The sequence below is a fragment of the Oncorhynchus gorbuscha genome, linkage group LG19 (assembly GCF_021184085.1).
Source record: "Oncorhynchus gorbuscha isolate QuinsamMale2020 ecotype Even-year linkage group LG19, OgorEven_v1.0, whole genome shotgun sequence".
Taxonomy (NCBI): domain Eukaryota; kingdom Metazoa; phylum Chordata; class Actinopteri; order Salmoniformes; family Salmonidae; genus Oncorhynchus; species Oncorhynchus gorbuscha.
The window spans coordinates 33,049,045-33,065,344 of NC_060191.1; the positions used below are offsets into that span (position 1 = coordinate 33,049,045).

Consider the following 16,300-nt stretch of genomic DNA (forward strand, 5'->3'; position numbering starts at 1 on the left):
CGGTTGCAAGAGTTCACCTTGGCAGTAGAATACAGGAAAGGAAAATACAACACTGTTCCAGATGCTTTATCCAGAGCTCCTGCTGGTGGTAATGGTGGCCCTCATCTTACATGTGCTACTGTCCTGTCAAGCAGTCGAGACTCACCCAAAACTGACTTTCCCATCTCTGATGAGGCCATTTGGAAAGCCCAACAGGATGATCCAGAAGTACAGGCTTTGTACCAGACTATCCTGGAAGATGGATAAAATATGGTCACTCCTACCACAAAGCTGACCATCATTGAAGACAAAGTCTACCGTGTTGTACAACTACCTCACAGAACCCTCTACCAAATGTACATACCTGAAACTCTACGCCTTCAACTGCTGCAACATTTCCATGAAGACCCATTAGCTGGTCATTTGGGCAGGTTCAAAACCTACAAGCGGTTGCAAGCATTACTATCCTAGCCACATCTGAGCATGGATGTGAAGTCACACATCCGAAACTGTCAGGTTTGTCAACTGTACAAACCAGAAGGTAGAAAGACTGCTGGCAAGTTGCAGCAAACGGTGGTTACCCGGCCTTGGGAAATGGTAGGAGAGGATTTGATTGTTCCGTTTCCTAGAAACTCCAATCAGAATGTGTACATGCTTGTTTTTGATGATTACTATTCTAAGTGGGCGGAGCTCTTTTCCCTGCGTCAGGCCACAGCAAGGACCGTCTAACATCCTTACAAAGGAGACCCTGACTCGCTGGGGAGTGCCTGATTACATCCTGTCTGATTGAGGTTCCCAATTTGTCTCTGATCTCTTTGAGGAGACCTGCCAAAGATGGAACCTGAGACAGAAGTTGACCACGGCCTATCACCCACAGACCAACCTCACTGAGAGAGTAAATCAAACCTTGAAGACAATGATTGCTTCCTATGTAGGGACCCAGCACAAACACTGGGACAAGCACCTTCACGAGTTTCGATTTGCCCTGAATTCTGCTGTGCAAGAGTCCACTGGAGTCACACCTGCAGAGCTGAACCTAAGTCGTCCCCTCCGAGGACAGGTAGTCCATCTCCACGACTTGAGAGCTCGTCTCAAAGAACATGATACATGCTCGACTCAAGCAGAAGAAAAAATATGTTAAGAACAGACGATAAATGCAGTTCAAGCTTCATGATCGGGTGTGGCTTCGCTCTCATCCTTACTCGAAAGCTGAACATTTTTTCTCTGCCAAGCTCGCTCCTAAATGGCAAGGACCATATAGGATTGTGGAGCAGATGGGCCCTCTGAACTACCGAGTGGTGAAAGAGGACACAGATATGCACGTTGTCCATGTCTCACACCTTAAGGCCTGTTACCCCTCGGCTAAGGAATTGAAGGCGATTGAGGGCCGCAAGGTCCTGGATATCTTGGAAGAGGAAAGTGAGGAGACTTTTCTCAGATTCCCAGACCCAGAAGTCTCCCACCATAAGGCCTGTAACCCCTCATCTGAGGAGGATGAGCGCCAAAAAGTAATTCATATTTTTGTAGAGGAAAGTGATGAGACCTTTTTCGGTTTCCCCGACCAAGATGTGCCTTCCAGTGGCTTTTTCCAGGGGAGGGGATGTGTGACGGCCCTGAATTTTTCTGAACCGTCTCATTGCTTCTCCTTCCAATAGGGCGCTTTCCCTTTAATTCCCAATTAAATAGCCAGCATCAGCTGCACAAAAGTGGGGTTGTGATGGAGACGTGAATGAGGATGTGTTCAACCTTCAGTTCTGAAGCTTCTCTATTCCGTTTGTTTTGTTGCCTTTAAACGTGTGTTTTGTAGCCTAATAGTGTTTACCCAGGATCGGGTCCACTCTTTGCGTCCGTGGACTACACCTCTCTGTTCTTTGTGGCCTTTCTCCCCTGGAGATCTGTTGGCGGATTGGATTGTCTGACTGACCGACTGACTACAACCTTTTTGTATACAGTATTTCATTTGTTTTGATGTATACTGTGTTGATTTTTGTAGTTAGCTATAGTTGAGGACCTAGTAAGAGTTGATATGCTTTATAGTTGTGTGGTAAAATAATTGTTGTATTGATTGTATGATTTGAAACTGGGTGTACGCTACACTTGTATGAACGGACAAACATTGCGTGACTAGGGTCACTTGAGTTCCCTGAACTTCTTTACCGGGCTGGACTCTCTTTAGGCCCGAGGTACAGGACATTTCTGGAGGAACCAGAACTCATTGTGTTAAATGATTACACACACATATAATAATATATGTTGGTAATACAACCCACGCAAAAGAATACAGTTGTTTTTAAAGTTCTTTCCAATGTTTTAAGGGTTTATGAAAAGTGTTTTTCCATCCTGACTTTTACATAAGTCCTTTGTATTGGTGTAGACTTGACGGACCAGATGGGACTCATTCCCTCCCAAACCAAAAGGAGAAACCAATGTTTTCTCTGGTAGGCACAACCTACCTGGCACTCCTATAAACAATAACCTCAAGTTAAAACCGTTACAGCACACCTGCCTTCCCTCCTCACCCGCATCAGTGATATTAGACTCACCTGGACTCACTCATCACCTGTTATTACCTCCCCTATATGTCAGTTCCCCAGCTCTGTTCCCCGCTTCTGCATTGATTGTTCTTTGTTTGTGTTACCTGTTTGCTGACTCTGTTCCTTACTCGTTCCATGTCCATTATTTATTAAAAGTTTTACTCCCAGTACCTGTTTCGCCTCTCCAGCGTCATTCCATGTGACAGTGGAGGGTCCTCAGTGAATTTCAGAAAATAAATAAATAGTTAAAACAATATCTTTTTAAATGTTTAAGGTAAAATTATACTAAATATATTCATATCACCAAATACCTAATTAAAACACAATGTTTTGCAGCCGACTGGGAGGCCCCGGTGCCAAGCTGCCCGCTCTACCAAGCTGCCCGCTCTACCTGTGCCCCAAGTGGTATTCATATGCCACAGTTCATTACTGCAGGCATGACTGTGCCTCAGGGCCAAAAGGGCACAGCATGGAGGCGTCGTTGTGTTCTGTGTCGCATGAAATGCACCACTTGTTCAGTTTGCCTCTGCTTTACATCAGAAATAGACTGCTATGGGACATGGCACAGGCAACAAAATATTATGACGAGGACTTCCAAGTGGTGTGTACTGTTTTTTAATTTTAATTTTTTATTTCAAATATATTTTTTAAACATTTTGTGTGTGTGTGTGTGTGTGTGTGTGTGTTAGAATTGCTTTTTGATATGTTGTATATAGTTATTTGCACTGCTGTATATAGTTATAGGTCATTTCACCAATTCGGCCACTTGGATACATTTGGCAACTTGTGTGGGACACCTGGGTGACTTCATGCTAAATGTCATGTAGCTCACCCATTCCTGAAGTTATCAGTCTGAAACTTTGCACACCTACAATTGCCCTCTTGTGTTATCCATCAACATTATCTCCAGCATCCTATCTGACTGTGTGGCTATTCTAGTACATGTGAAAGATGATGCCACAACAATAAAAAACAGAAAACGTACGCTCTTTCTTTCTCTTTTCTTCCACCTGATCTCCTGTGTTATATTCTCCTACATTCAATTAACATTTCCACAAACTTCAGAATGTTTCCATTCAAATGATATGCATATTATTGGTATCCTTGCCTCTGGGGCTGAGCTACAGGCAGTTAGATTTGGGCATGTCTTCAGGCGGAAATTGAGAACAAAGGGATGCAGCCATAACTTAAAAACGGTATAATCTTTGTAAATGATATCATGAATAGGACTGATGGAGTTATGTCACACATGCAGTTAACAAAATAGATGGACATGTCTGCTCTATCCAAAATTACAACTAACTGATTCCAGCATTACCATAAAAATGGAGGAGGCAAGTGGAAATGGGAGAAGGTCAGGAACTTGTCTGTTGGACCTGCATTAAAGACACATTGGCAAAAAAAATTGTCATAAAAAAGTATAACATTTTCATTTAAGGCCCAAACAATTTACAGCTGCACCATATAGGTTGCAAAGGAGTAGGGAGGAGATTTTCGATGTACCGATTCCATGGCACATGGTTTATGAACTGATACACAAAACGATGCCGGATTCAAAACGTAATTTAAAAATTATTTCAATCAGTAGAATGTTATATACAGTGGGGCAAAAAAGTATTTAGTCAGCCACCAATTGTGCAAGTTCTCCCACTTAAAAAGATGAGAGGCCTGTAATTTTCATCATAGGTACACTTCAACTATGACAGACAAAATGAGAAAAAAAATCCAGAAAATCACAATGTAGGTTTTTTTAATGAATTTATTTGCAAATTATGGTGGAAAATAAGTATTTGGTCACTAACAAAAGTTTATCTCAACACTTTGTTATACACCCTTTGTTGGCAATGACAGAGGTCAAACGTTTTCTTTAAGTCTTTCACAAGGTTTTCACACACTGTTGCTTGTATTTTGGCCCATTCCTCCATGCAGATCTTCTCTAGAGCAGTGATGTTTTGGGGCTGTTGCTGGGCAACACGGACTTTCAACTCCCTCCAAAGATTTTCTATGGGGTTGAGATCTGGAGACTGGCTAAGCCACTCCAGGACCTTAATGCTTCTTACGAAGCCACTCCTTCGTTGCCCGGGTGTTGTGTTTGGGATCATTGTCATGCTGAAAGACCCAGCCACGTTTCATCTTCAATGCCCTTGCTGATGGAAGGAGGTTTTCACTCAAAATCTCACAATACATGGCCCCATTCATTGTTTCCCTTACACGGATCAGTCGTCCTGGTCCATTTGCAGAAAAACAGCCCCAAAGCATGATGTTTCCACCTCCATGCTTCACAGTAGGTATGGTGTTCTTTGGATGCAACTCAGCATTCTTTGTCTTCCAAACACGACGAGTTGAGTTTTTACCAAAAAGTTATATTTTGGTTTCATCTGACCATATGACATTCTCCCAATCTTCTTCTGGATCATCCAAATGCTGTCCAGCAAACTTCAGACGGGACTGGATATGTACTGGCTTAAGCAGTGGGACAAGTCTGGCACTGCAGGGTTTGAGTCCCTGGCAGCATAGTGTGTTACTGATGGTAGGCTTTGTTACTTCGGTCCCAGCTCTCTGCAGGTCATTCACTAGATACTTTTTGCCCCACTGTATATGTGGGATACAACCATCCTGTCATGGATTCCCCAGTACTGCTGCTCATTCCGTGCACCAGCTCTGGAGGTCTCTACATCACCAGCCTAGTCACCGGCTTTCGAGGCGGATTCATTACCACCAACCCTGGTATGTCTTGTCTCATTACGCACACCTGGTTCCTATTACCTCTGATTAGTATGTTATATATGGGCCCTATGTTCCCCATTGTCCTTGTTGGTTATTGTTCCCATGTCCGTTGGTCTTGTGGGTACCTGTGCTTTGTTTCGGCTTTCGCGCTACATCTATTGTGCACTTGTTATTTTCAGGTCTCGTCCCGTGTAATCTTTAGAGGTTTAAACCTGGCTCTTTTGTTTGGGTTACATCCCTGTGTATTTTATATACGTGTATGTTTTTGGCTTCGTCCCCATGCTGTATTTTGAGTGGAGTAATAGAAAACCCTATTACGTATTCCTGCACCTGTCTCTGATCCTTATACAGCGTGACACATCCCAGCTCTGCAGATTTTGCTGCAAAGAGACAGAATCATTAGATCACTTGTTTTGGTGCTGCCCATACTTATCCAAATATAATAAAATTGTATTGGTCACATACACATACTTAGCAGATGCTATTGCGAGTGTAGCAAAATGCTAGGGTGCCTAGCTCCAACAGTGCAGTAGTATCTAACAAATCACAACAATACACACATCTCAAAGTAAAACAATGGGATTAAGAAATCTATAAATATTAGGATGAGCAATGTCATAGTGGCATTGACTAGAACAAAGTAGAATACAGTATATACATATGAAATTAATAAAACATTATATTAACATTATTAAAGTGACCAGTGATACCCTGTCTATGTACATAGGGTAGCAGCCTCTAAGGTGCAGAGTTGAGTAACCGGTGGTAGCCGGCTAGTGACAGTGACTAAATTCAGGGGAGGGTAGAAACTATGAGAATAGAAAGATTCAGAACTTGTGTGAAACATCACAGCACAATGGGAAAATACATGACAGCTAGAGATAGATGGGAGGGGTTGAGGGTAGCTGAAAGTTGGAACTAAAAACAAATAAAAGATAACTCATGTAAAATATACTGTCTGTGAAATGTATGTTGTATGTATAAGCTGGAAGTGGAAGCCTAACATGCTGACCACACCACTTGCGTCGCATACGTGAGTGCTGCAAAAATAAATGTACACATACATGTTATTCAATCATCGCACCCACACAGCTAGCGCGCGTTGCCAGGCGCTAAAATAGAATGTTCTATTTGTGACGCAAGATGCGCTGCAAGTCCTGCCTTACCCATCTCCTCATTGAATTTTAGGATCATATACCCATGTACCATCTCCTCATTTGTTTTGAGAAGCATATACCCATGTGGGTGATTAAAATAGGAACTGAGGTCCACACTCCAGTCCAGTTGGTTGTGGTAACAAACCTTAAAGTTGGTTGCCAATTGCCATATAAAGTCCAAAGAAGAAGAAGCCTGAAGGAAGAGAGATTATTAAAAACAAACTCGGTTTACCGTTTTATCTGTGGATTAATTGTCAGAGTAGAGGACCTTGGGCATTTCAGTTAAAATAACAACCTAATGTTTATATCCCAGGACAAATTAGCAACAGCAAGCTAGCTAGCTAAATTGTCATAAATATTTAATGAAACACCGAAATACCTGTCCCCACATTAATATAATTGGTTCAAAGTTGGTTTTGATATTTCAACCTGTGTGTCCTGATCATGTCTGATGTGGGTGGTCAAAATCAACTTGCGCATGCAGTCTGGTCAGCATGTACTGTTGTCTGTTAGTTTACTCCAATGAGGGGTGGTTTTTATGTTTTTATTTAACTAGGCAAGTCAGAAGAACAAATTAAGAACACATTCTTATTTACAATGATGGCCTAGGAACAGTGGGTTATAACTGCCTTGTTCAGGGGCAGAACAACATATTTTTACCATGTCAGCTCAAGGATTCGGTCTAGCAACCTTTCGGTTACTGGCCCAACAATCTAACCACTAGGCTACCTGCTGTGGTAGGGTTAGGGGAAAATAATAAAGAAGAAAAATATATTGAATTAGTTTACTCCAATCAGGGGAGGGTTGGTAGGGTTATGGGAAAATAATAAAGGAAAAAATATATTAAAATATATGTATTTAAAATAATATATATATTTACAAAATAAAATATATATGGTGGATTGGAAATTATGCAGACAATTACATTGATAGAGGCCACAATCTATCTGCAATATTAAAGCTGATAAGCTGATAAGTTTTTGTTGTTGAAACATTCAGTGAAAGTTTTAAGGAAGTTATTCAAAAACCGGAAATAACCTTTGCATTTATTCAAAACATTCACAACATTTAGCTTAAGTTATTTCATTACCTTCAAATAGCCTATAATTTCTGTTTTCAGAATTTTTATAAAACCTCCCAGAAAAACTTTCAGGGAACCATAGTAAAACGTTTTCAGAACCTCCCTGAAACGTAAAAACGTATGTGCCCAGAACAGGCTAAATTTTCGCTTACGTAATGTTTTACCGGTCAGTAAACGTATGGCTTCCTTCATTCCCAGAACCAATGGGAAACCAATGATTTATGTTCCACAACTTCCAAGGAATTACATGTGCTTACTGGGATTACACACCATGGACTGTGTAGTGATGCACCTGTAAACTCACTGCACAGAAACAAGTGCTGGTTCCTTTAAACACAAGTGCTGGTTCCTTTAACATTGGATGTAGTGTAGTAAGGGGCCAAAAGCTAGTCTGTGAGGGGGACTTCACTTCACTGAGACACCATCTGCGTCTTTCTCCAGAATCGCTCCGGACGGCACTTGATGTCCTTTTGATTCTTAAAAACGAAATTTCAGATTGTTTATTCGGTTAATGCATGATCTAGATTTCGAAATAATTAATTAACCGTGTGGATGCATTGCGTTCCGTATCCTCCCTGAAGCTCAAGCTGTACAAAAGCATTTTCAACTACGGCCGGTCGGCGGAAGGAGCAATGGGAAAGAAAGAAATACCATTTTTTTTCTTGGCAATAACCTGAATTAGATAGGCTGAAAGAAATTCAAGCTACTTGTCAATTTCAAGACAAGAAAGTACTCTCAGGAAACGACAATTGTTCAGCTTTGGAGAAATTGGACCAGTAATTTTCTTCAAAGAAAAGTAGAGGATCATTTCCAACTGTTTGGATGCGGATATAAGAGAATGAATCAATGCCCCATATAACTGGTACCGCAAGGATATACGAAAAAGGAACCGATTTTTAAATGGTCCTTGAGTGGGTAGCCTGGTCGATACGCGCAAATAGCAGGTTATGATTTCTCCCTAAACCAGCTTGAAAGAGCCATTGCAATAGAAAACTCGGGATTGCATTGTACAAACGGCTGCCGTTTTTTCCTTTCCGATATAGCCAACCGAGGCTACACCTGTTCCATAAGGAGAAATTATACCAAAAGAGATAAGGAGAAGCACTGCTAAAAACAGCAACAACGTCGATTGATGTTAAAGAGCCAGGTAAGAAAGTGTACAAGTCTACAATGTCTGCTTGTGCACTATTCTGAGAATCATTTTGAGGAATGGTAGGCAATTGACTTCCATTATGTGTTGTTTATGGTTAATATGATTTATTGAAAATATAAGACCACATCATGTCATGTCAATAGCCTATGTATGCAAAGATGCCTTATCGATCCCTCAAATGTCATTGAGGTCTGCGTTGCATCAATTGAATAACATGATTTATCCGCCCGCCCGCCTTAATTAATTAATTCCCTATATCTTTTTTTCTATCTCAATTATGGTTAATTAAGTTGATCAAATGTCTTTCTACAGGAATTGCCTCAAACGCCTATCCTCTCCGAAAAGTAAATTGTTGCATTTGTGCTTTTGTAACGTAGCCTCGCTGGGGTTTTAAACTGAGGTAGGCTAAGCATATTTGATATTTGGGGCATGAAGGCATATCATATGGAGTTGAAAAAATAATCTAAGGAAAATTCCAGCCACAAAATTGGTTTGAATACATACTGTCTTTCTTTGGGATGTAAATATCATTCAGGGCCGTTTTCCATAGACCATGGACAGGGCTGCCCTAGCCTTTTAGGGGCCTTAAGCGAGATTTGGTTGGGTGCCCCACCTTGCAGCCCCAAAAATTGACAACAGAGGGGATTTTTATAGTTTAAAATTATATTTACTGCAATTCTACACATTTTGCAAAAGGGTGTAGAGAAGATGTATCAATTGTATAACTAACTTCCTTGCATTATACTCTGCCATGGGGCAGAGAGAAACATTTACACAATTTCAGCAAATTTTCAGCAATTTTGCCATGGGGTGGAGAGACATTTTTTTGCAGTTTAAAAACGAATTTCCTGCAATTCTACACATCTTGCCGTGACTTGTGCCATGTTAATATGAAATCTGAGTGAGTGACTAACAAAATCAATGGGGCCCCCCTAGAGGTCAGTGCCCCTTTGGCCATGATGACTACAAGGTTTAGATAGCTGGCTAGACTAATTTGCCAATCTAAAAATATTTAGCTGACATGGGCTAATTGAGACTGTCAGTGACCCCCCCTCCCCCTACCGGCTTTAACCACAGATGGCATAAATCTGATTAGGAAGCTACACCTGTGACAGCCTCTATGCTCACAATGTTCTGATGAATGTCAACTCCATCTGAGTTAGAATAAGAGATTAATCAGCTAGAGTGATTGATTGTTATTCACTGATACATTTTATTGATTAGTTTATACTTTTGTGTTTTGCAGATGCTGAGAGCCTCATACAGTATATTACATTTTTGGCTGATTCTGATATTTTCCTTGCCAAAAAACATGATACCGATATTTAAAATTTTAGCTGCCTTTTAAGCATTCTAGTACAGTTAAATAGTTAACACACACACATGGACACAGCGGTCTAAGGCACTGCATCTCAGTGCAAAAGGCGTCACTACAGTCCCTGGTTCGAATCCAGGCTGTATCACATTTGGCCGTGATTGGGAGTCGCATAAGGCAGCGCACAATTAGCCCAGCGTCGTCCATGTATGTCCAAAGTATGTCATTGACTGTCACACCTTGGTCATAGTGTTTTGTGTTTTTGTTATATATTTGGTCAGGCCAGGGTGTGACATGGGTTTAAATGTTGTGTTTCATATTGGGGTTTTGTAGGCATTGGGATTGCGGCTGAGTAGGGGTGTAGCATAGGTTGGCTGCCTGAGGCGGTTCTCAGAGTCAGGTGATTCTCGTTGTCTCTGATTGGGAACCGTATTTAGGTAGCCTGGGTTTCACTGTGTATTTTGTGGGTGATTGTTCTTGTCTCTGTGTAGTGTTCATCAGATAGGCTGTAATAGGTTTCATCAGATAGGCTGTAATAGGTTTTCATGTTCCGTTTGTTTTTTTGTATTTATTAAGTTATTTCATGTATCGCGCTCTTCTACATTAAAGATATGAGTAACCACCACGCTGCATTTCGGTCCAAGTTTCTTTCGACAAACGAAGAACGCCGTTACAGAATCACCCACCACACACGGACCGAGTGGTGTGATAACAGGCAACGACAGCAGTAGCAACGAAGGGAGGATGAATTATTCGAGAATGGACATGGGAAGACGTGTTGGATGGCAAAGGTTGTTACACTTGGGAGGAGATACTGGCCGGAAGAGATCGCCTCCCATGGGAACAGGTGGAGGCACTTAGGAGAGCAGAGGCAGCAGGAGATAGGAGCCGACGATACGAGGGAACACGGTTGGCAAGGAAGCACGAAAAGCAGCCCCAAAAATGTATTGGGGGGGGGGGGGGGGGGGCTCAGGGGGCTTACAGGGAGTATGGCTATGCCAGGTAGGAGACCTGCGCAAACTCCCTGTGCTTACCGTGGGGCTAGAGAGACCGGGCAGGCACAGTGTTATGCTATGGAGCGCACAGTGTTTCCAGTGCGGGTGCATAGCCCAGTGCGGTTCATACCAGCCCTTCGTATTGGCCGGGCTAGAGTGGGCATCGAGCCAGGTAAGGTTGGGCAGACTCGGTGCTCAAGAGCTCCAGGGCGCCTGCACGGTCCGGTCTATCCAGAGCCACCTCCACACACCAGTCCTCCGGTAGCAGCTCCCCGCACCAGGCTTCCTGTGCGTGTCCTCGGCCCAGTACCACCAGTGCCAGCACCATGCATCAGGCCTACAGTGCGCCTCTCCTCTCCTGCGCTGCCGGAGTCTCCCGCCTGTTCAGCGCTATCAGAGCCTTTCTCCTCTCCTGCGCTACCGGAGTCTCCTGCCTGTTCGGAGCAGCCTGAGATGCCAGTCTGCATGAAGCAGCCAGAGCTGTCAGTCTGCATGAAGCAGCCAGAGCTGCCAGTCTGCAAGGAGCTGCCAGTCTGCAAGGAGCTGCCAGTCTGCAAGGAGCTGCCAGTGTGCAAGGAGCTGTCAGCCTGCATGGAGCAGCCAGAGCTGTCAGTCTGCAAGGAGCTGCCAGTCTGCAAGGAGCTGCCAGTCTGCAAGGAGCTGCCAGTCTGCAAGGAGCTGTCATTCTGCAAGGTGCTGCCAGCCTGCATGGAGCAGCCAGAGCTGTCAGTCTGCATGAAGCAGCCAGAGCTGTCAGTCTGCATGAAGCAGCCAGAGCTGCCAGTCTGCAAGGAGCTGCCAGTCTGCAAGGAGCTGCCAGTCTGCAAGGAGCTGCCAGTCTGCAAGGAGCTGCCATTCTGCAAGGTGCTGCCAGCCTGCATGGAGCAGCCAGAGCTGTCAGTCTACATGAAGCAGCCTGAGCTGTCAGTCTGTATGAAGCAGCCAGAGCTGTCAGTCTGTATGAAGCAGCCAGAGCTGTCAGTCTGCATGAAGCAGCCAGAGCTGCCAGTCTGCATGGAGCTGCCAGTCTGCAAGGAGCTGCCAGTCTGCAAGGAGCTGCCAGCCTGCATGGAGCAGCCAGAGTTGTCAGTCTGCAAGGAGTTGTCAGTCTGCAAGGAGTTGTCAGTCTGCAAGGAGTTGTCAGTCTGCAAGGAGTTGTCAGTCTGCAAGGAGTTGTCAGTCTGCAAGGAGTTGTCAGTCTGCAAGGAGTTGTCAGTCTGCAAGGAGCTGTCAGTCTGCATGGAGCAGCCAGTGCTGTCAGTCTGCATGATGCAGCCAGAGCTGCCAGTCTGCATGGAGCAGCCAGAGCTGTCAGTCTGCATAGAGCAGCTATATCCACCAGTCAGCCATGATCTTCTAGATCTGCCAGTCAACCAGATTCTTCCAGATCTGCCAGTCAACCAGTCTCTTCCAGATCTGCCAGTCAACCAGTCTCTTCCAGATCTGCCAGTCAACCAGTCTCTTCCAGATCTGCCAGTCAACCAGAATCTTCCAGATCTGCCAGTCAACAGTCTCTTCCAGATCTGCCAGTCAACCAGTCTCTTCCAGATCTGCCAGTCAACCAGTCTCTTCCAGATCTGCCAGTCCTTCCAGATCTGCCAGTCAACCAGCCTGAGTCAACCAGTCTCTTCCAGATCCTAACCAGTCTCTTCCAGATCTGCCACTGGATCTGCCAGTCAACCAGCCAGTTCCCAGATCCGCCTGCCAGCTTCCTACTCAGTACTGGGCTTTCTCTCAGTACTGGGCTTTCTCTCAGTCCCGAGCTGCCCCTCAGTCCTGAGCTGCCCCTCAGTCCTGAGCTGCCCCTCAGTCCCGAGCTGCCCCTCAGTTCAGTGGGGTAACTATGACATTAATGGAGTGGGGTCCACGTCCCGAGCCGGAACCGCCACAATGGACAGACGCCCACCCGGACCCTCCCTATGGTTTTGAGGTGCGTCCGGGAGTCCGCACCTTAGGGGGGGGGGGGGATGTTCTGTCACGCCTTGGTCATAGTGTTTTGTGTTTTCGTTATATATTTGGTCAGGCCAGGGTATGACATGGGTTTAAATGTTGTGTTTCATATTGGGGTTTTGTAGGCATTGGGATTGTGGCTGAGTAGGGGTGTAGCATAGGTTGGCTGCCTGAGGCGGTTCTCAACCAGTCAGGTGATTCTCGTTGTCTCTGATTGGGAACCGTATTTAGGTAGCCTGGGTTTCACTGTGTATTTTGTGGGTGATTGTTCCTGTCTCTGTGTAGTGTTCACCAGATAGGCTGTAATAGGTTTTCACGTTCCGTTTGTTGTTTTTGTATTTATTAAGTTATTTCATGTATCGCGCTCTTCTACATTAAAGATATGAGTAACCACCGCGCTGCATTTCGGTCCGACTTTCTTTCGACAAATGAAGAACACCGTTACATTGACAGGGATGGAAATGAATACAAATAGTAGAAATATGCCATAATTGAATAGATCATGCTAAACGAAGTTGGAATGTTGTTATATAAAATCAACAAAAGACAATAATTTGTTAATTTGACAAAAAATCTGTAATCACACTGGATGTATTATACTTTAGAATAGCATTGGGAGCATACTTATTTAACTGTACAGCCTTACCTATGGATTGTGGATCAATGACACGGGGTATCAGTCTACTCAGTGACACCCAGAGAACATTAGCTTTGTAGCTCTTATTGCGAGACTCTGAAACAACTGTGAATTGAGCCACATTTATTGTCAACCTATGTGTATTGAACACTATTCCAGAGGAAAAACAATACTGCGTGGAGGTTTTGGAGTCTGATAACTCAGAGGAGGACGTTGGGAAAAAATATATTGGGTATTGACTAGACTGATACCCCATTTCATTGATCTCCAATCCTTAGGGTAAAGCTGTACAGTGCAATATGAATGTCAATACACACAATAGGCTGACTGGGGAGGTGATTTCACACAGTCACAGTCCCGCAATAAGAGCAACAACGCAACTTCACAGTTGGTGAAGTCTCGGTGTCACCGAGTAGACTGATACCCCATTTCATTGCTTCACATTCCAACATTGTTTAACATGATCTAGTCTAAATATGCATGATTCCACTGCATCACTTTCAAAGAGGTACTTTAATTTTGAAGGCAAAACGCAAATTCCACTATTGTGCCTAATCCTTATTGTGGCTAGCTTCACACCATAACCTGTTCCGGCGAACAACAAGTGGCTACCTAGCTAATACTTGATTCAACTGTTCATTGTTTTCAGGCTGGTTGTTTTCAGCTAATACTTGATTCAACTGTTCATTGTTTTCAGGCTGGTTGTATTGGTGCTAGCTAGGTACCAAACTAAAGATAGCGACCACAAAAGTTGCGTTCGAACAAATAATGCTTGATTACCAATGTGGTATTGTAAACACATCATTCGTGGCCGATGTTTGCAGAATTTTTTTGCACAACTTTGACAGTGCTACTGATAGTGGTGGTGGTGGTGCTTGGCTTGCACATGCACATTCAGAACACACAACATTCTATAATAGACTGTGTTATTTTACATGTTAAATTAAAAGCTTATTGAACATGTCAAATAATGTTATTTGACTCGTCAAACAGTGTTCTTTGACTTGTATCTTTTTTGACACGCAAGACCCAAACGGCATTCATTCCTAACCTAGCCTACAATGTCTGCTGTGTGGATGAGCAGTCAACAAGTCGAGCAGTCATTTGAAAGAGTAAGAACATTTCAGTGAGACAACAAAGGCGAAATCCATTAACGCGAAGATAATGGAAATTCATTGCCCTTGACCATCAACCGTTCTCTGTCGTGGGTGATGTTGTCTTTCGCCGACTGGCCGAGCACCGGTATACATGTTGCATTTACATTTACATTTACATTTAAGTCATTTAGCAGACGCTCTTATCCAGAGCGACTTGCCCTACCAGAGTTACACAGTAATAGCGTCACTGCTATTAGCTTGGAATGCTGTGTAGCGCAACATTTTACACACACACAGAGAGAGAGACTGAGAGAGAGACGGAGAGAGACGGAGAGAGAGACGGAGAGAGAGACGGAGAGAGAGACGGAGAGAGAGACGGAGAGAGGGACAGAGAGAGAGAGATGTTTTGGCATCCCCTTGTGGACCCAAGAGAGGCTGCAACCCACCAGCCACCATTTGGAAAACCTAGAACTGCCAGGATAGGTGTTTGTTTGTGTGTGTGTGTGGTGGACTAGATGTGAGGGCCCACACGGGGTGCCCATGACATTGTTATCCGGGATGATTGTGTTGAATTTTTTAATTATCATCACCCACTCTCCCCTGCACAGTTAGGGACAGAGTGACAATCACTAGTCCTTAACAAAGTCCCATTTCCTCTGAGTGGGCAGGGGGCAGCTCTATTGTGCTCAGAATCGTCTCAATTCATTTAGCCTGCCATCCGCATTCCCCTCTCTCAGGCGGACTGCTGAAAACACACATGGGTGCTCACATACAGGCACACACACACACACACTCACACACATATGCAGGCATTTACACACACACGCACCACACTCAAGTAAGCACACACACACACGATTCATGCATCCCGTATGCATTAAATATGGCCTTTTTTATCCTGAGATTATTTATCTATTTGCATAGCCGACACCATCATTCAGGGCGGCTCCAACAGGTCACATTTAGCGCAATCATTATGCCGGTTTGTTTGCTGTTGAATTTCAGGTGGAGTCATTTTCTCAAGGGTACACTAACAATGTCCCTCATGTGTTTGACACTGCATCTTAATGGCCCTGGGTCCAACTCTCTGACCACCATTTGTGCACTAGCGGAGACTCTGGGGCATTCTTGGGTTATCTTCATCAGGAATTTTTTTGCGAAATATTCCCCAATATTCCTCAGAGTATAACGATAATAAACAGCTAAACCCGCACAATCCAAATGAAGTTCAGCTCTTCCTCTGCTGAATGACTGCATGAGCAAACACCTGTGTGTTGTTGCAATTTGCACTGGCTGACAGAAAAGTGAAGTAAGATGCATGATCTCATTGAATGCTTGATCAATTGATGGATTGAACACAGAGGCACAACTCCCTAGTGTAGTGAAGGTTGACAGGCCTGCTGCATCCATCGTTCACCATCTGATGGAGGGTGATCTCTACAGAATTGAGACAAGGACAATCATTCACCACATTTAACTTCAAGGGCCACTTTCAGAGCATTTGACAATCCAAACATTACACCGGGGACAAGTTCTGTTTGAGAAGCTTATGACTCAGCTAATGGAAATAGGCTTTCAAACTTGTCAGTGAGATAAACTCTGCGAATTTGTGGCGAGCCACGAATGTGTAGAGCCGGTAGTTTTTCCTGACCACATGACCTGACCAGCAAAAAAC

The 16,300-nt window shown here is 43.8% G+C and overlaps 1 protein-coding gene across 1 annotated transcript in view; it reads left to right on the forward strand.

Moving 5' to 3' along the window:
- The first annotated feature begins 7,863 nt into the window (after positions 1-7,863).
- The window catches only part of LOC124006128 (glutamate receptor ionotropic, kainate 4-like), a 427,028-nt gene continuing 418,591 nt past the window's right edge, over positions 7,864-16,300 (forward strand). Inside the window, exon 1 of the mRNA XM_046315921.1 lies at positions 7,864-8,625. The gene's annotated coding sequence lies outside the window, so the exon portion shown is untranslated. The remainder of the gene's footprint in view (positions 8,626-16,300) is intronic.